Source organism: Sus scrofa, chromosome 1 (genome assembly GCF_054392235.1).
Source record: "Sus scrofa isolate SSC_HxYL_T2T_F1_AM1 chromosome 1, Sscrofa_HxYL_maternal_Yorkshire_Landrace_v2.0, whole genome shotgun sequence".
NCBI classification, from domain to species: domain Eukaryota; kingdom Metazoa; phylum Chordata; class Mammalia; order Artiodactyla; family Suidae; genus Sus; species Sus scrofa.
Genome location: NC_139383.1, coordinates 233,228,200 through 233,248,078, shown reverse-complemented (window position 1 = coordinate 233,248,078; position 19,879 = coordinate 233,228,200). Strand labels below are relative to the sequence as shown.

Below are 19,879 nucleotides of genomic sequence, written 5' to 3'. Positions count from 1 at the left end.
AGGGAACCATCCCACTGGCCCCTTGGTCTTGGACTTGCAGCCTTCAGAACTGTGAGAAAATAAATTTCTGCCATTTAAGCCACCCAGTCTGTGGTATTCTGATATGGCAGCCCTAGAGAAATATGTGAGAGAATGAGCAGGAAGGCAAAGCTGGTTTCAAAGAGGGTGGAAGAGACTGAGCTACATGGACGGTGATAATGAGTGCTGGAGTGGGAGTTCTCTTCATGGCTCAGTGGTTCACAAACCCGACTAGGATCTGTGAGCATGTGGGTTCGATCCCTGGCCTCGCTCAGTGGGTTAAGGATCTGGCGTTGTCGTGTGCTGTGTGGTAGTTCGAAGACACAGCTTGGATCCTGCATTGCTGTGACTGTGGTGTAGGCTGGCAGCCGTAGCTCTGATTTGAACCCTTCCCTGGGAACTTCCATATGCCGTGGGTATGGTCCTAAAAAGCAGCAAAAAAAATAGTGCTGGAGATTACTAAATTAGATCTATGGCTACTGAATGTTCTTCAGGTCTGTAAAACTAAAACCTTCAGGGGATTTTCCTAGATGAGAATCATTTGCCTTTTATCAGTTTTCTACAAGATGACTTTTTTTTTTTTTTTTTTTTTTTTTGTCTTTTTGGTTTTTCTTGGGCCGCTCCCATGGTACATGGAGGTTCCCAGGCTAGGGGTCTAATTGGAGCTGTAGCTGCCAGCCTACGCCACGGCCACAGCAATGCGGAATCCGAGCCGCGTCTGCGACCTACACCACAGCTCACAGCAACACCAGATCATTAACCCACTGAGCAAGGGAAGGGATAGAACCCGCAACCTCATGGTTCCTAGTGGGATTCGTTAACCACTGCGCCACGACCAGAACTCCCAAGATGACATTCTTGAGACCTAATTAATACCAAATAACAAGTCAAGCTTGGTAACATTGTCCTAGAGCGGAGTTTGTCAACAGTGGCACGATTGACATTTTGGATGGGACGATTCGTTGTTGAGGGGGCCATTCTGCACATTATAAGATGTTTAGCAACATCTCTGACTTCGACCCACTGTATAGTAGTGATATCTGCTCCCCTGTCCACTTTTCACAATCAAAAATGCTTCCAGGGAGTTCCTGTCGTGGCTCAGTGGTTAACGAACCTGACTAGCATCCATGAAGACATGGGTTCAATCCCTGGCCTTGCTCAACGGGTTAAGGATCTGGCGTTGCCGTGAGCTGTGGTGTTGGTCACAGATGCGTCTCAGATCCCGCGTTGCTATGGCTTTGGTGTAGGCAGGTGGCTACAGTTCTGATTTGGCCCCTAGCCTGGAAACCTCCATATGCTGCTGCTGGTGTGGCCCTAAAAAAAGACAAAAAAAAAAAAAAAAAAATTTCCAGACATTGCTAAATGTCCCTTTGGGGAGGATATGTGAGCAAAATTGTCCTCAACTGAGAATATACTATTCTAGTATAACTTCAAATTAAAGACCCAAAGCATAATCTCATTTGCAGCAAAACATATGGAGCTAGAAATTATCATACTAAGTTAGACAGTGAAAGACAAACATCATATGAAATCACTTATATGTGATAACAGGATAGAAATGAACTTATTTGCAGAACAGAGACAGATTTACAGACTTTGAAAACAGACTCATGGTTACCAAAGGGGACAGTTTGTGGGGGATTGACTGGGAGTTTGGTATTGGCATATGCACACTGCGGTACATGGAATGATTGGCCAGTGGGGACCTGCTGTATAGCACAGAGAACTCTACCCAATATTCTGTGATGATCTGTATGGGAAAAGAATCTGAAAGAGAATGGATGTGTGTACATATATAACTGAATCACTTTGTTGTACAGCAGAAATTAACACAACATTTTATATCAACTGTACTTAAATGAAACTTTAAAAAATGAAACAGACCCAAAGCCAGGAGTTCCCTTGTGACTCAGTGGGTTTAAGGATTTAGCCTTGTCAGGAATGCGGGTTAGCTCATGTCATGGTGTAGGCACCCCCCCGCCCCCCGCCCGCCGCGCGCCAAAAAAAATACACCCCAAAGCTATCTTTTTGCCTTAATTCCAAGTTTTGGATAAATGTCATTAACCTTGTTCTCATCTCTGCTCCTCCCTATCTGTATGACTTTGGTCTCTTTCTAAACCTAAGTTTCAGTCTCTTTATCTATAAAACCATCTTTACCTCAGAGGTTTGTGTGAGGATTAAGCGAAACTATATGCACAAAATATCTAATCCTAGTCATGCGCTAGGCCCATGGTTGGCTGTGTTCACACACTGCTCACACCCAGAAGGCAGAAATCTCCACTTTGGCTGGAGACATCCAGTACCCATTACAGGGGCCAGCAGGCTGGTGAGGATCACTGAGAAGCCAGGGCCCAGCCGCTGATCTGGGCACCTCCCCTCGCTGCTGCAGGCAGGGCAGAGGAGTGGGTGGTCTTGACAAGAGCTAGGTGAGGAGACGAGAGGGACTGGCCACCCACCTTTCTTTACCCCAGGCTATCACGATGTCACCCTCTCTCCTTTCCCCCGTAACTGGGTGCCATTGTCAACCCCTCCACTGTTTCCTGCCAGGACTCAGGCCTGGTGCTATTTCTCAGGCAATCAAAGGTACCAGTATGGGGGCTGAAATTTCATATGGAAGTGTACCTGGCATCTTGGTGGCTATCCTTCTACTTCTGGTTTTCAGAGGTGAGCTTCTTGATCACCTGAATTGAGTTTATGTGTGTAATGGCAAAATATTTTATGTCTTGGTAGGATTTGAGGAAAAAGGGGCTTTTGCGGTCCCAGGCCCCACTTCCTGAAGGAGGAGACAAGTGATTACCTAGGAAACCACTGTGAGACCAGCCCAGAGCCCTCCATGAGCCGCCTTGGGCCTCCATTGTCCAGCAGGGGACGCCTGCGTGTGCGAGGCCCTGGGCTAGGGAAAGGAGTTAGGTGGGGTTCTTTTTTCTTTTTTCTTTTTTCTTTTTTTCTAAGCTGCTAAATGTGTGGTAACTTGGGCAGGGGGGCAGGAGGGGTGTTCAGAACTGGTTCATGCTGAGGTGATAGAGCCCTCTGCCATTTCTTGGGACAACTGCTCCCCATTCCTTGCTTATGAAGCACCAACCGGGGGCAGCCTGGGCTTGAGGCTCCCTCTGGAGTGGAATGAAACTGCCTGCAGGGAAAGGAGTATGGAGTCAGAGCATTTGGTTGGTGCCTTCTCTTCGGGCTCCTCAGCATGGCCTTTCATTCCCACAATGCCAGACTGCCTGAGTGAAGGCCATGAGAACCAATATAAACAAACTATTGATTATACGAAGCACTGTGAATTATTAGTGAACCAGCCTGTGTGGATTGTGGCTTGTCAGTAAGGCTGAATGCTGCACGGGCCATAGGGAGGCCTTGGAGGGAGGGTGGGGGGGTGGCCTAGGGCAGGGCAACTTGTCCCAGACGCATCACACCAATTGCTGACCTGGGGCAAGAAGACCCTTAATCTACCAGTATTTCAATTTCCTCAAGAATGAAATGGGAAGTGTTCCCGTTGTGGCTCAGTGGTTAACGAATCTGACTAGGAACCATGAGGTTGTGGGTTCAATCCCTGGCCTTGCTCAGTGGGTTAAGGATCTGGCATTGCCGTGAGCTGTGGTGTAGGTCACAGACATGGCTGGGATCCTGTGCTGCTGTAGCTCTGGCATAGGCTGGTGGCTACAGCTCCATTTAGACCCCTAGCCTGGGAACCTCCATATGCCATGGGAAAGGCCCTAGAAAATGCAAAAAGACAAAAAAAAAAAAAAAAAGAAAAAGAAAAAAAAGAATGAAATGGGAGATAAAAACTCTGTCTTGTTTTCTTTATGATTGTGAGAATCATGTGTTAGAATTTCTTCTAGTAGGGGGTAGGATGCATGAGCTGTGATATTATGGGTGGGAATTTGGGCCCATTTCTTGTAGAAATGGTGCAGCTGTGTGGCTCATTATTCACCATTTAACAGGTTTGATGAAGCCCTATTGTGTGCCAGCACTGTTCTAGGGGCTGATGATACACCAAAGAGCTAAATAGGCAAAAATCCATCTGTCTTGTATTCTATTGTGAAGAGACTGATCATGAACAAAGCTAGTTAAATCACAGGTTAGTGGTGAGAAAAAAACTATGGGGAAAAACAAAGCAAGGATGAGGGAGAGGAAATGTAGTGGCCAGCCCCAAATGGCCCCCAAGGACCCCTCCTGGTATTCTCACTCTTGTAGAGGTCCCTCCACGTTGTACCTGGGTTAGTCTGTGTGAGCAATAGAAGATGGCACAAGTGGAGTTCCCTGGTGGCCCACTAGGTTAAGGATCTGGTGGTGTCACGGCACTGGCTTGAGTTTGACCCTTGGCCCTGGAACTTATACATGCCATGGGCAGGCCCCCCAAAAAAAACAAAAAAACAAAACACAAAAAAATAGAAAACAAAAAATAAAAAACAGAGAGAGAGAGAAAGAGAGAGAATATAGCAGAAGTGATGGAATGCCACGTCTGAGATTTGGATTTAGAAGGCTGCAGCTTGCCAGCAGCCTACAACCTCGAGAGAGATCCTGATGCAGAGCTTGGAGGAAGCCTTTTCTTTTTTTTTTTTTTTTTGTCTTTTGTCTTTTTGTTGTTGTTGTTGTTGTTGCTATTTCTTGGGCCGCTCCCGCGGCATATGGCGGTTCCCAGGCTAGGGGTTGAATCGGAGCTGTAGCCACCGGCCTACACCAGAGCCACAGCAACGCAGGATCCGAGCCGCGTCTGCAACCTACACCACAGCTCACAGCAACGCCAGATCGTTAACCCACTGAGCAAGGGCAGGGACCGAACCCGCAACCTCATGGTTCCTAGTCGGATTCGTTAACCACTGTGCCACGACGGGAACTCCGGAAGCCTTTTCTTGAAGTCTCTAGAGCTGAGAAGGTAGATGAATGTACTTTCTGTTTGTGTTTTTTGGTTTTCTTTTTCTTTTTTTTTTGGCTGCACCTGTAGCATATGGAAGTTCCTAGGCCAGGGATTGAACCCGCACCACAGCAGCGATCCAAGCTATAGCAGTGACAACAGTGGGTCCCTAACCCACTAGGTCACCAGGGAACTCCCTGAATGTACTTTCTGCTGTGGCTGCCAAGCCAAGGCTCTGTGCTAAGTACTTTACGTGTACCGTCTCCTCATAGCCATACTGAGTGTACTATTATTATCTCCATTTTCCAGACCACAGCTCAGAGGCTAACTCATATGCTGAAATCCTCCAGCTCGTGTCTGAGCTGAGACTCACACTTGGGTCCTTAAGCTATCCCAATATTCCACATCTCCTTTGCTCTTTCCAGACCTGGCTGGAGATGTAACAGTAACACCCTTTCCCCTTCCTTGTTTTATCTCTTGTCCTCCAAGCCCTTCCTAAATATTGATTTTTTTTTTTTTTTTTTGTCTTTTTGCTATTTCTTGGGCCGCTCCTGTGGCATATGGAGGTTCCCAGGCTAGGGGTCTAATCGGAGCTGTAGCCACCGGCATACGCCAGAGCCACAGCAATGTGGGATCCGAGCCGTGTCTGCAACCTACACCACAGCTCACGGCAATGCCGGATCATTAACCCACTGAGCAAGGCCAGGGACCGAACCCGCAACCTCATGGTTCCTAGTCGGATTCGTTAACCACTGCGCCGAGACGGGAACTCCCCTAAATACTGATCTTTATTGAGCTCTCTGGCTCTCGGGCTACAGTCATTCCTCTTTCACCTCTGGGGTGTCAAATGGTGGCTCCAATATTCAAGAAAATGATCTATCCCAATCCAGTTTCACAGTTCCTGGAATCTTGCTTTGTAGGAACTTTTAACTTTTAACTTTTAACCCTTTTGACCATGTTGACGTGCCTCATGCAATATTGCCAACGACGCAGTGTTGTACAGCAGGCCTCTAGGCTTATTTATCGTGCATGGCTAACAGTCTGTGCTCATTGAATAGCAGCTTCCAGTTTCCCCCTCTCAGGCCAGGTACAAACTTCCTTGATTCTGGAACTCACTCTCTGGTGCCATTACATACACCTCTTTCTCTGCTGTTTTTCTCTGCTTTCTTTTGTACTAGAGAGCTCTCTAATCATTAAGATAATGAGAGGTGGGATCTTTCACTTCTCAGCTCTTTGTTCTTAGGCTAGGAGGCATGTTGGTGTTCCTGCTGGGAAAAGAGGCATTTCAGTTAAGGGCACAGGGCCAAGTGCTGTTGGGGCCCAGGAGTTACTGGAAGTGAGTGCCAGGCCCATTGGAATGCACGGCCCTCTCGGACTGTCTTTCTATTTCCTGCTTCCTCTGGAGACGACACAGAGATAAGCACCATTTCTCGTCTCCTAACATTGATGTTAAAAAACCGCAGTGTAAGCTGGATGATAATCACAACTGTCATGGGCCCTGTGCTGAGGTGATAGTGGGGAGGAGGCCTGGGGAGGACTGTGGCATGCAGAGAACATGCTTGTGTAAAGTGTGGCTGCAACTGAGCCTGGTGGAATATGTCCTGTGGGAATGCAGGCCTGCTATGTACAGGTATCCCAACAGAAGACTGAAATTTGGGGGATTGGAGTATATAAAATTGACTAGGGAATTCCCATTGTGGCTCAGTGGTAATAAACCTGACTAGTATCCATGATGATGCAGGTTTAATCCCTGTCCTTGCTCAGTGGGTTAAGGATCTGTCATTGCTATGAGCTGTGGTGTAGGTCACAGATGTGGCTCGGATCCAGTGTTGCTGTGGCTGTGGTGTAGGCTGACAGCTACAGCTCCAATTCGACCCCTAGCCTGAGAACTTCCAAATGCCACAGGTATGGCCCTAAAATGCCAAAAGAAATTGACTAATTTTTTCTTTTTCAGTTGAAGTATAGTTAATTTACAATATTGTATTAGTTTCAGGTGTACAGCAAAGTGATGCAGGTATATAGATTATTTTTCATTTTAGTTTATTATAAGATGTTAGAGTTCCCTGTGCTTTATAGTAAATCCTTGTTACTTATCTATTTTATGTATAGTGGTTTGTATCTGCTAATCCCTTTCTCCTAATTTATCCCCCACTAACCCTTTTCTCTTTGGTAACCGTAAGTTTATTTTCTATGTAATTACGGAAAAGTAATTAAAAATTTTACAAATACTGCCCAGGCCAGTAAAATAAATGCAAGTCAAACAAAACATTTGTGGGCTCATATGGAGTTCTAAACCTTGGCTGTACATTCATGTCTCCTGGGGAATTTTTAAAAGTTCTGATTCCAGGAGTTCCCATCGTGGCGCAGCGGAAACAAATCTGCTAGGAACCATGAGGTTGCGGGTTCGAACCCTGGCCTCGTTCAGTGGGTTAAGAATCCATCATTGCCGTGAGCTGTGGTGTAGGTTGCAGATGCAGCTAGAATCTGATGTTGCTGTGGCTGTGGTGTAGACCGGCAGCTGCAGCTGCGATTGGGCCCCTAGCCTGGGAACCTCCATATGCCGGGGGTTCGGCCCTAAAAGGACAAAAGCCAAAAGAAAAAAAACAAAAGTTCTGATTCCAAATCACACCCCTGGCCAATTAAGTCAGAGTCTTGGGAGGCAGAACGAATCATCAGTTTTTGTTTTTTTGTTTTGTTTTGTTTGTTTGTTTTGCTTTTTAGGGCCATACCTGAGGCATATGGAAGGTCCCAGGCTACACTACAGCTCACAGCAACACTGGATCCTTGACCCACAGAGCAGGTCCAGGGATCAAACAAGAAACCTCTTCATTACTAGTCAGATTCGTTTCTGCTACGCCACAATGGGAACTCCAAGTCATCAGTATTTTTTAAATTGTCCCAGGTGATTCTAAAGTGCAGTTAAGGCTGAGAACTCCTGGACTTGATGAACATCAGTTGTGACCTCTGATTTCTCAGGCATGTTTTGGCAGGAGCATGTGGTGGGTGCTCTTTCCCACCTGGGACCTTTTCTAGGGTTAATCGGCAGGTGTGCTTTATCACCAGATGTCAGGGGAACTGGATGGGACATCCAGAGGAAAACACCAAGTGCTCTCCTGTTCTGTTTCTCTTACGGGCCCCAAGTCTTTGTCATGAAATGTAGGGTTTTATGGTGATGGCAGAAGAGGTTCCTAAGAAGCTCACATGCTGTTTTACCTTAAATGGTTGCAAAAGCACTTTTCATGGTCCACACTATCTGATTTAACATCTTGTCCTGGTACAATTTCTTATGCAGTCACCTGGCTGTATTGTTCATATGTTGTATGATAATGACCAGGCATCAGACATGAGCAGTCACATTGCAGCCATGTGACAGTGCCCGGAGAGGGGGGGGAGGGTAGGTACGCATAAGAATTTATCTTCAAGGTCTCAGACTCAGTACAGCAGGCCTTGCCATATACTATGGTGGTATTAATGGCAGTGGGCAAAGGCCGGGTCTGATGTTCCTGCCCCATCCTCAGATGGTGGTATTGCCCACAGTCCCATCCTTGACTCTGTCATCTCGTTTTTCTTGGATCACATCCTTTGTCTTTCACCCTCTTCCTTCTTAAATCTGTGTCACCAGTTCTTATTCTCTGCTGAGTTCCAAACCCATATTTCCAACTCTGTTAGACATTTCCACCTGAATGTTTTATAGGAACCGTGGATCCAAAGTGACCAAATCCTGGATTTATTGTTATTTTCTTGTCTTTCTTCCTCCCTTCCTCTCTCTCTCTCTTTCTTCCTTTCTTCCTCTTTTGTCTTTTTAGGGCCGAACCCGTGCCATATGGAGCTTCCCAGGCTAGGGGTTGAATCAGAGCTGCAGCCGCTGCCTATTCCACAGCCACAGCAACGCCAGATCCGACCCAAGTCTGCAACCTACACCACAGCTTATGGCAACGCTGGATCCTTAATCCACTGAGCAAGGCCAAGGATTGAACCAGAGTCCTCATGAATACTAGTTGGGTTTGTTACCACTGAGCCATGACGGCAACTCCTATGGTTGTTTTCAAAAAATTTTTTACTCTCTCCCTCCATTTGTTTTGTTTAAAAAGAGGGCCTTTACTGAAAAGACACATAAAGAAAGAATTGATAAGCCAGGACTGAGGACAGGAGCCCAGGAAACTTTTTTCACAGCCTCAGACACACATGGGCAGTCTTTTTTTTTTTTGGTCTTTTTAGTCTTTTTGCCTTTTCTAGGGCCGCTTCCTGCGGCATATGGAGGTTCCCAGGAGAGGGGTCTAAATCAGAGCTGTGGCCGCCAGCCTACGCCAGAGATGGGCAATCTTTTAAGGTGCTGTTTTTGGAGGACTCATTTACAAACGCCTTCAGTCCCCATGTGTTTCTGCTCAAGATTCAGATGCCTGAGCGTGATGAACTGATTGGCCTGTCTTGGGTCATGTGCCGGCCCCAGACATTAACTCAGGTGGGTGGGGCCTGTGGTTGGAGACCCACCAGAATTAGGCAAGATAGGCTTGGTGCAGGCTTGCAGGGTGCTGTTACAAGGAGAAGGGGGAGAACTTGCAAGGAGGGGAAAAAGGATTTTATAAAAATTGTTCTCATCTTATTGATTGAAATATTTTGAAAGAAGCACATAAGAGAATGGGTTTGTGAAAAACCAAGTAATGAAGAATGGAGAATAATATCTTACTCCTCATCTTACTCTCAGCCCCAGAGGTAAGTACGGCCAAGTTATTTACAGGTTTTTTTCTGGTACATTTACATATGTATGTAAATATATATGTCAGCTTATATGTATGCACACAGTCATTTAACTATTTTCAAATGAATATGATGTACTTCCTTCACTTAATTTACAGATCTTCACCATTTTGAAACCTAGCGCTCTATCTCATTTCTATTTTAACAAACTCATTCATGGTGAACATTAAGTTCAGAAGTTTATGAAAGGAAAAGTAAAAATCCCCCTCTCCTTTTTTCTTTTCCATTTTTGGTTGCCCTGCAGCATATGGAATTTCCAGGCCAGGGATCAGATCTGAGCTGTGGTTGCTGTGGCAACAACCTCCCTTTGTGCCACCATGGGAACTCCATACGTTCCCTCCTTCTAATCCATGTTTCCCTAAACTAGTGCTATTATTCTTCAGAGGTAACCACTGTGCACAGTTTCTTTTGTATCAGAAAATGTACTCTCAGGTGAACAAGTGAGTAGGGCCTGTATCTAGGACTGCTCCCTTTCTGTATCCCAATAACCTTACCATGCTGATGAGCATGTTTATCACCCATTTCCAAAAACAGAGCCAAATCAGTAGGATCGATGGATGGATGGATGGTTGCCAAGATTTTTGTTAAGATATGTAGTACTTGTTAAATTACTATCAGTAAGCTTTCTCCATCTTCTAAACTTCCTGACGCTCCACATATATATGTTTTGTATAAGAGGTCATGCCAATTTTTAAATCAACACTTTATGGATATCCTTGCTGCTGATAAATCAGACATAGAAACTAGTGTTCAAAGACCTTCTTCCACACTATTCTAATAGGAAATAAACTAGAAGCTGGTTTGTCAAAATCCGGTTATGATACGTTTTTCTCTCTGGACCAGAACAGGTGGAATTTTGTAAATAAATCTTGGGGAGATAGACATTTGCGGTCTTTTTCCTTATTTGATTTTGGGAGAGTTCTTTGTTCTCATAAAATATTTTATGGATAGAAAAGAAGTGAGAATTGACTGAGAAAATCCTTCTTAAAACTATTAGCCTCCTGGAAGCAACTATGGAAGCAGGAAGAGGAGAGTCAGCTGGGATGACTGGTAGTAAGCAATTCCGGGACGAAAAGAATATTTTGATTGGTTTCAGATGGCCGCTCAAGGCAGGGCTGGCTCTTACCTCTTCATTGAGCTCCAGAGCCCACCTCCAAGCAGGACATTCTGAGCACAATGAATGCAGGATCTCTTCCAATGAAAGGGTTTCTCTGAATGCAGAGGGCTGCTCGTTTCCTTGGGCATGCCAAGAACTCCCCTGACCTCTGAGATCATGAGGAAAAGCAGACCAGAAAGTGGAGAGAAGTAGAGGGTAATTATTCTGTGGTGCGTCTGGAACTAAATACGTGATGTTCTGACATGTAAACAGGTATGGAGCTGTTTCTTGTATGCAGCTTTTGCTTACTCTAGACCCCTGTTCCATCTTTCTTTTTTATTTTTTCATTTTTTTGCTTTTTATGGAGGTTCCCAGGCCTATGCCACAGCCACAGCAATGTGGGATCTGAGCCGAATCTTCAACCTACACCACAGCTCATGGCAACACCGGATCCTTAACCCACTGAACGAGGCCAGGAATCGAACCCTCAACCTCATAGTTCTAGCCAGATTCATTTCTGCTGCGCCACAACTGGAACTGTTGGAGCTGTTTCTTGTATGCAGCTTTTGCTCACTATAGACCCCTGTTCCATTTTTCTAACTGAACTTCAGAAGGCAGCTTAGTAACTGTTCTTTGTATATCAGTTCTATGGGAAAATCAGGAGATAATTCAGAAATGGACAGAGTTTTAGCAGATTTACTTTGGAGAAAGCAAAGAGGGGATTGCTGAGGTTGTTCTATGGAGAAGACTTAGAATTCCCATCTGCCAGGGCACTGCCTTAGCCCAAAAATCCAGAGGGGCAGTTGACCCTCTGCTGTATTCTTCTTGAGGAAATATTGTTTCGTTTTTGTGGAAGTTGGGTGGCTCTTGCTGTCAAAACTTGATCTTTCCTCTGTCACTTTCCCTCCAATTGGACCCTCTCTGAATATGTAGTCAAGCCCCATTTACTGGCCCATGATTCAAACAGAAGCTCAGAACCTGGCCTTGCACTCAGTAGACACTTGCTTAACCAACATTTGCAGAATTGTAAAAAAATTCACAGTTATAGTAGAAGCCTTCGACTTAGAGTCAAGCAAGCAGGGGTTTCTCTTTATCTTGTTTGCTTCCAGCCTGCAGGACTGGGTGAAAGGGTATTGTGTTTACTTGGAATAGCTGGAGGTGTCGTACCAGGGTAAGCAATCACAACCTTGGGTGAGCCGAACAGACTGTCAAGTTTAAAGGGCAGGATGAAGAGAAAATGGGAAAATGGGAGTTTGTGTCATGGCACAGTGGTTAATGAATCAGATTAGGAACCATGAGGTTGTGGGTTTGATCCCTGGCCTTGCTCAGTGGGTTAAGGATCTGGCGTTGCCATGAGCTGTGGTGTAGGTGGCAGACGTGGCTCGAATCTGGTGTTGCTGTGGCTGTGCCATAGGCTGACATCTACAGCTCTGATTAGACCCCTAGCCTGAGAACCTCCATGTGCCACAGGAGCGTCCCTAGGAAAAAAAGGCAAAAAAAAGAGGAAAAAAAAAAAGGGAAGATAAATAGCTATGTCTGCAGCTAGGTGTTTTCAGTAGGGGATAATATCTACTGTATGGAATCAACAGGGGAGGGCAGTCAGGACATACTGGCCATTTTCTGGTAGGTGTTCTTTTTTTTTGGTCTTTTTGTCTTTTTAGGGCTGCACCCACGGGATATGGAGGTTCCCAGGTTAGGGGTCGAGTCAGAGCTGCAGCTACCGGCCTATGCCATAGCAACACCAGATCTGAGCCACGTCTGTGACCTACACCACAGCTCACGGCAAAGCCAGATCTTTAACCCACTGAATGAGGCCAGGGATGGAACCTGCAACCTCATGGTTCCTAGTCTGATTCATTTCCACTGCACCATGATGGGAACTCCTATGGTAGGTGTTCTGACATGGTGGCCTGAGGGAGTGATGAAGGGCCCATCACTTAACACACTCTGACTTCTCATAAGTTCCTATGGTATGGTTTTAACCCACTGAGCAAGGGCAGGGATCGAACCCGCAACCTCATGGTTCCTAGTCAGATTGGTTAACCACTGAGCCATGATGGGAACTCCCTCTAATCCTTTACTCTGTCTTTGATCTGCTCTACTCTACTACAGATGATCTCTATTGCATTTTGAATCTCATTCATTGAATTTTTTAACTCCAGAATTTCTCTTTGGTTCTTTCTAAAAAATTTATGTTTGTTTCTACGAGTAAAGAACTCATTTCGATCGTTTTTTCGAAGTTTCATTGAGTTATTATTCTTTTTTTTTTTTTTTTTTTTTGCCATTTCTTGGGCCGCTCCCACAGCATATGGAGGTTCCCAGGCTAGGGGTCTAATCGGAGCTGTAGCTGCCGGCCTACGCCAGAGCCACAGTAATGCGGGGTCCGAGCCCCGTCAGCTCATGGCAACGCTAGATCTTTAACCCACTGAGCAAGTCCAGGGGTCAAACCCTCAACCTCATGGTTCCTAGTCAGATTCGTTAACCACTGCACCACGACGGGAACTCCTGAGTTATTATTCTGAGGTTTCTTATAGGTCATTGAATTTCTTCAAAATAGCCATTTGGAATTCTTTATCAACTAGATGATGATACTTTGTTCTTTTGAGTTTGGTTTCTGGGGAAATACTTATCTCCTTGGGGGCAAAATAATTTCCTTGATTTTTTTTTTTTTTTTTAATGTTCCTTGTAGTTGTGCATAGCTGTTTTCACAATTTGAAGTAGCAGACATCTCTTTAAGTCTTTCTTGGTTGCCTTCGATGGGGTACTGTTCATTGATGTTGCGGTCTGTGGGGTTTCCTCACCTTTTGAATGGGTAGACCAGCCCCATTCTTCTTGCCTCCCTCTTTGGGCAGAATTCTTAGACCTCTATATGTTTTCTTGTTCTTAGAATTCACAAGGGTGGCTGCTGGAACTGTCTCTTTGGTTTTCCAGAAGGTGGCACTATAGCTCCAGCTTGTGTTTTCTTGTTTGGCCCACAGACCTTTGTCCATTTTTCTGAAAGCACTCTGATTACTGGATCTGCTTCACTGCCACACTCAGGAGCATGCACAAGGATCTTGGCTCCAGAATTGGTGGAGATATAGCCTTAGCACTCAGGGTTTTCGGGGGAGGGGGCATGGACCCCGTGGGAAGATCTTCAGGTAGCGGTACTCCCAGAACTTTCAGATGGCCTTCGTGCTGAAGTCCTTAAGCAGCAGGAGGGACTATGTGCCCTTGACATTTTTCTGTTTCTTACTCTTTGTCCTTGCTCCTTCCAGTCATGGAGCTCCCACCTTAGTACTCTGGGTGCAGCTGGAGGAAAATGTTCCTCTATCCATGACGCATATAAGTTTGGGTTGCTGAGCATTAACTCACCAATTTCCACGTCCCTCACAGGAAAGGTCACCACTCTTGCCAGACAGTTATTTCTATGTAGTGCCCCCTTGAAAAGTGGGGCTTTAGCAGAGGTCCCCCATGTCCAGATTTGTATCCTTCCCACCAGGGTGCTAGAATCTCTCCTAGGCAGGCTGGACTTGTGCAAATTCTCTTTTGCCTATGAGTATGATTCCAGGTCAGCATATTACAGGTATTTCCCCCCACCTCATCCCCACCACAGTGAGAGGGGGATGGGGAAGGCTCACTGACTCCACAGCCTTTGCAGAGATCATTCTGCCTATTTTTGGATGCACCAGGGGATGAAAGTCCTCCTGGGTCCTTGGCATATGGTAGGCACTGTGTCCCACATCCCCCACTCAGGCACTTTTTTCATGGATGGACTATTAGCTTAAGAAAGGAGGAACATTTTATGCTTCCATGATGCTGATGGTACCCTCATAAGCTTTTAAATTTGATGTAGTCTGACTCGTTTGTTTTTTGTTGCTTTTATTTTGGTGTGAAATCCAAAAAAACCATTGACAAGACTGATGTCAAGGAACTTACGACCTATGTTTTCTTCTAGAGGTTTTATGGTATCAGGTCTTAATGTTCAAATCTTTAATCCATTTTGAGTTGATTTTTTTGTCTTTTGTATGAGTGGTTCAGTTTCATTCTTTTGTGTATTTCTGTCCAGTTGTCTTAACACCATTTTTTTTTTTTTTCTTTTTAGAGCCACACCTGCAGCATATGGAGGTTCCCAGGCTAGGGGTCAAATTGGAGCTGTAGCTGCCGGCCTAAGCCACAGCCACAGCAACGTGGGATCTGAACTGCCTCTGCAACCTACACCACAGCTCACAGCAATGCCAGATGCTTAACCCATTGAGCGAGGCCAGAGATTGAAATTTCATCCTCATGGATACTAGTCAGATTTGTTTCTGCTGAGCCGTGACTATTTATTGAAGAGACTCTCCTTTTCCCATTGTGTGTGTGTGTGTGTGTGTGTGTGTGTGTGTGTGTGTGTGTTTTGGCTGCACCCGTGGCATATGGAAGTTCCCAGGCCAGGAACTGAACCTGCCACACAGCAGTGACATGAGCCACTGCAATGACAATGCCAGGTCCTCAACCAACTATGATACAAGGAAACTCCTCCCCATTGTATACTTTTGACATCTTTGTCATAAATTAATTGACCGTATATACATAGGTTTATGCCTGGGCTTTCAGTTTTGTTCCATTCATTTACGTGTCTATTTATAAATCAGTACTATCCTGTTCTGATTACTATAGCTTTGTAATAAAATTTGAAATCAGGAAGTGTGATGTTTTCACCTTTGTTTCTCTTAAGATTGATTTGGCTATTTGGTGTCTTGTGTGGTTCTATACAAATTTTAGGATCGTTTGCTCTACTTTTGTAAAAATAAATGCAATTGGAATTTTGTTAGGCATTGCATTGATTCTGTAGATTGTTCTGGGTAGTATGGACATTTAAACAATTTTCTTCCAATCCATGAGCATAGGGTATCTTTCATTTGTGTATATCTTCGACTTCTGTCATCAGTGTCTTATAGTTTTCAGAGTATAGGTGAGTTATTCTTTTTGATGCAATTGTTTTTTTGGGTTTTGTTTGTTCGTTTGTTTTTTAGGGCCACACCCAAGGCATGTGGAAGTTCCCAGGCTTAGGGGTTGAATTGGAGCTACAGCTGCCAGCCTACACCACAGCCACAGCAGTGTGGGATACGAGCTGCATCTACAGCCTATACCACAGCTCATGGCAATGCTGATCCTTAACCCACTGAACAAGGCCAGGAATTGAACCTGCGTCCTCATGGATACTAGTCAGATTAGTTTCACTGAGCGGACGATGGGAACTCCAATTTGTTTTAATCCATTCAGCCATCTTACCTCTTTTGTTTAGAGAAATTAGAATAGTTACATTTAAAAATAATTATTGATAGATGAGGACTTTCTGCCACTTAAAAAATTGTTTTCAGGCTGTTTTATATTTTCTCGTTTTTTTTTTTTTTTTCTTTTTCTTTCTTCCTTTGCGATTTAAAGAATTTCGGTATTGGTAGGCTTAGATTCTTTTCTCTGTATTGTTTGTATACCTCCTGTAGGTTTTTGCTTTGTGGTTACCATATGGCTTACATAAAACATCTTAGAATTTTAATAGTCTATTTTAAGCTCATATTTTAAAATTGACTAATTAAAAATTTCTTTATTATATAAAGTCGAATCTTTTAATTTAGGTTAACAGTTCTCTGAGTTTTAATACATGTAGTTTTGGTTCACCACCACCACAATCAAGATAAAGAACAGTTCTGTCACCACCCCCAAGTTCCTCTTGTTGCTCCCTTTTCAGTTTGCAATCACTGACCTGTTCTCTAACCGTATAACTTTGCCTTTTCCAGAATGTCATATAAATTTATTCATACAGTAAGTGATCTGCAGAGTCTAGATTCATTCACTCAATGTAATGCCTATTAGATTCATCCATAGTTTTGAGTGCATCAGTAGTTCTTTTTTTTGCTGTGTATCCTTTCATTGTGTGAATAAGCCACAGTTGGTTTATCTGTTCACCCATTGTGGGACATTTGGGTTATTTTCAATTTTTGGTGATTGTTAATAAAGCTGTTATAAGTGTCCATGTACAAGTGTTTATGCAAATGTAAGTTTTCAGTTTTCTAGGGTAAATATAAGGAGCTGAATTCCTGGGTCATATGGTAAGGGTATACTTAATTTTCTAAGAAACTGACAAATTTTTCCATAGTAGCCATAACATTTTGCATTTCCAACAGCAAATATGAGAGTTAGAATTGCTTTGCTTTGGTATTGTCAATTATAAAAATTTAGCCATTTTAATATATGTGTCATAGCATGTCATTATAGTTGTAGTTTGCATTTTTCCAAAGACTAATGATTTCGAGCATCTTTTTTTCTTATTTGTTAGCCATGTATATTCTTTGAAGTGTCTATTTAAATCTTCCCTCATCTCTTTTTCAATAAACATTTTTGAGAATATATTAGATTGATAGAGAATTTGCAAAAATAGAATCGAGTTTCTATATTACCATTTACTCAGTTTCTCCTAATGTTAACATCTTATGTAAGCATGTCTCACTTGTCCAAACTAAGAGACCAAGTTTTGTACAACACTATTAATTAAATTCAGACTTTATTCAGATTTCACCACTTTTTTTTTCTGTTAATGCCCTTCCTCACCCCCACCCCTTTGCCCCATGCTCCAAGATCTTCCATTATAGGTTATTATAAGATATTGAATATGGTTTCCTGTGCTATCCAGTAGGTCCTTGTTAGTAATCTATTTTATATATGAGTGTATACATTTTAATCACAAACTCCTTATTTATCCCTCCCCTCACCTTTTCCCTTTGGTAACCATAGTTTGTTTTCTGTGTCTGTGAGTCTATGTCTGTTTTGTAAATAAGTTCATTTGTATTTTTTTTTTTTAGATTCACCTATAAGAGATACCATATGATATTTGTCTTTCTCTTTTGACTTACTTCACCTAGTATGATCATCTCTAGGTTCATCCATATTTTCCTACATACCATGTGGAAAAATGGCATTTTCATTCTTTTTTTATGGCTGAGTAATATTCTGTTGTATATATGTACCACATCTTCATGTAGTCATCTGTTGATGGACACTTAAGTTGCTTTCATATCTTAGCTATTGTAAATAGTACTGCAATGAACATTGTGGTGCATGCATCTTTTTAAATCATGTCTGTCTCTAGATATATGCCCAGGAGTGGGATTGCAAGATCATATGGTAGCTCTATTTTTAGTTTAAGGAACCTCTGTACTGTACTCCATAATGGCTGTACAATTTACATTTCACCACCAGTGTGGGAGGGTTCCCTTTCTTCCACACCCACTCCAGCATTTATTGTTGGTAGACTTTTTGATGATGGCCATTCTGACTGGTTTGAGGTCATACTTCATTGTAGTTTTGATTTGCATTTCTCTAATAATTAGCAATATTAAGCATCTTTTCATGTGCCTTTTGGCCATCTGTCTTTTTTGGAGAAATGTCTATTTAGATCGTCTGTTCATTTTTTGATTGGACTTTGTGTTTTTTGCTTTTTTTGATACTGAGCTGCCTGGACTGTTTTTATATTTTGGCGATTAATCCCTTGTTGGTCACATCATCTGCAAATATTTTCTTCCATTCTGTAGGATGTCATTTAGCTTTGCTCATGAGTTCCTTTGTTGTGCAAAGGAGTTTCCTGTGGTGGCGCAGTGGTTAACGAATCTGACTGGGAACCATGAGGTTGCAGGTTCGATCCCTGCCCTTGCTCAGTGGGTTAACGATCTGGCGTTGCCGTGAGCTGTGGTGTAGGTTGCAGACACGGCTCGGATCCTGCGCTGCTGTGGCTCTGGCGTAGGCCAGCAGCTATAGCTGCGATTCAGCCCCTAGCCTTGGAACCTCCATATGCCGCAGGAGCGGCCCAAGATAAGGCAAAAAGACAAAAAAAAAAAAAAAAGTTCATTTGTTTATTTTTGTTTTTATTTCCATTACTATAGGAGATGGATCCAAAAAGACACTGCTGCAATTTATGTCAAAGAGTGTTCTGCCTATGTTTTCTCTAGAGTATTCAGTTTTACATTTAGGTTTTTAATCCATTTTGAGTTTATTTTTGTGTATTTTGTTAGAGAATGTTCTAATTTCATTCTTTTACATGTAGCTGTCCAGTTTTCCCAGCACCACTTATGGAAGAGACTTGTTTCTTCATTGTATGTTCTTGCCTACTTTGTAATAGTTGACGATAGGTGCATGGGCTCTCTTCTGTTGCATTGATCTTTGTGGATATTTTTGTGCCAGTACCAAGCTGTTTTGACTAGTGTGGCTTTATAGTATCATCTGAAGTCTAAGAGCATTATGCTTGCTGCTTTTTTCTTTTTCTTCAGAATTTCTTTGGCAGTTCTGGGCCTTTTATGGTTCCATATAAATTATAGAATTATTTGTTCTAGTTCTGGGGAAAATGTCATGGGTAATTTGATAGGGACTGCATTAAGCCTGTAGATTACTTTGGGTTATATGGCTTTTCTTTTTTCTTCTTCTTCTTCTTCTTCTTTTTTTTTTTTTTAGGATCACACCCACAGCATAGGGGTTGAATCAGAGGTATAGCTGCTGGTGTATGCCACAGCAACACCACATCCAAGCCACGTCTGTGACCTACACTGCAGCTGGATGCTTAACCCACTGAGTGGGGCCGGGGGTTGAACCCCCATCCTCACGGATACTAGTCGGGGTCATTACCACTGAGCCACAGGTGGAACTCCTAAATGGACATTTTAACAATATTAATTCTTTCAGTTCAAGAGCATGAATATCTTTCCATTTCTTTGAATCATCTTCAGTTTCCTTTATTAAAGTTTTATAGTTCTCGATGTTACCTTTTTTAAAATAAAAATACAACAGCACAGAAATAAAGATGGGTAGAAAGTATATTAAAATATTAGTGGAGGGAGTTCCCATCGTGGCGCAGTGGTTAACGAATCCGACTAGGAACCATGAGGTTGCGGGTTCGGTCCCTGCCCTTGCTCAGTGGGTTAACGATCCGGCGTTGCCGTGAGCTGTGGTGTAGGTTGCAGACGCGGCTCGGATCTTGCGTTGCTGTGGCTCTAGTGTAGGCCGGTGGCTACAGCTCCGATTAGACCCCTAGCCTGGGAACCTCCATATGCCGCGGAAGCGGCCCAAGAAATGGCAAAAAGACGAAAAAAAAAAAAAAAAAAGAAACATAGAAAAATAAATAAAATAAAATATTAGTG

The 19,879-nt window shown here is 43.4% G+C and overlaps 1 long non-coding RNA gene across 2 annotated transcripts in view; it reads left to right on the top strand.

The window, feature by feature from the left end:
- LOC146407055 (uncharacterized) overlaps positions 1-19,879 on the top strand; it is a 116,160-nt gene that overhangs the window by 72,740 nt on the left and 23,541 nt on the right. The window contains exon 1 of one of the 2 annotated variants that reach the window (XR_014822756.1): positions 9,507-9,589. The exons of the other annotated variant lie outside the window; for it this stretch is intronic. This is a non-coding gene — a long non-coding RNA (uncharacterized LOC146407055). Of the gene's footprint in view, positions 1-9,506; positions 9,590-19,879 lie in introns of those variants that run through there. 2 annotated transcript variants of the gene reach the window in all.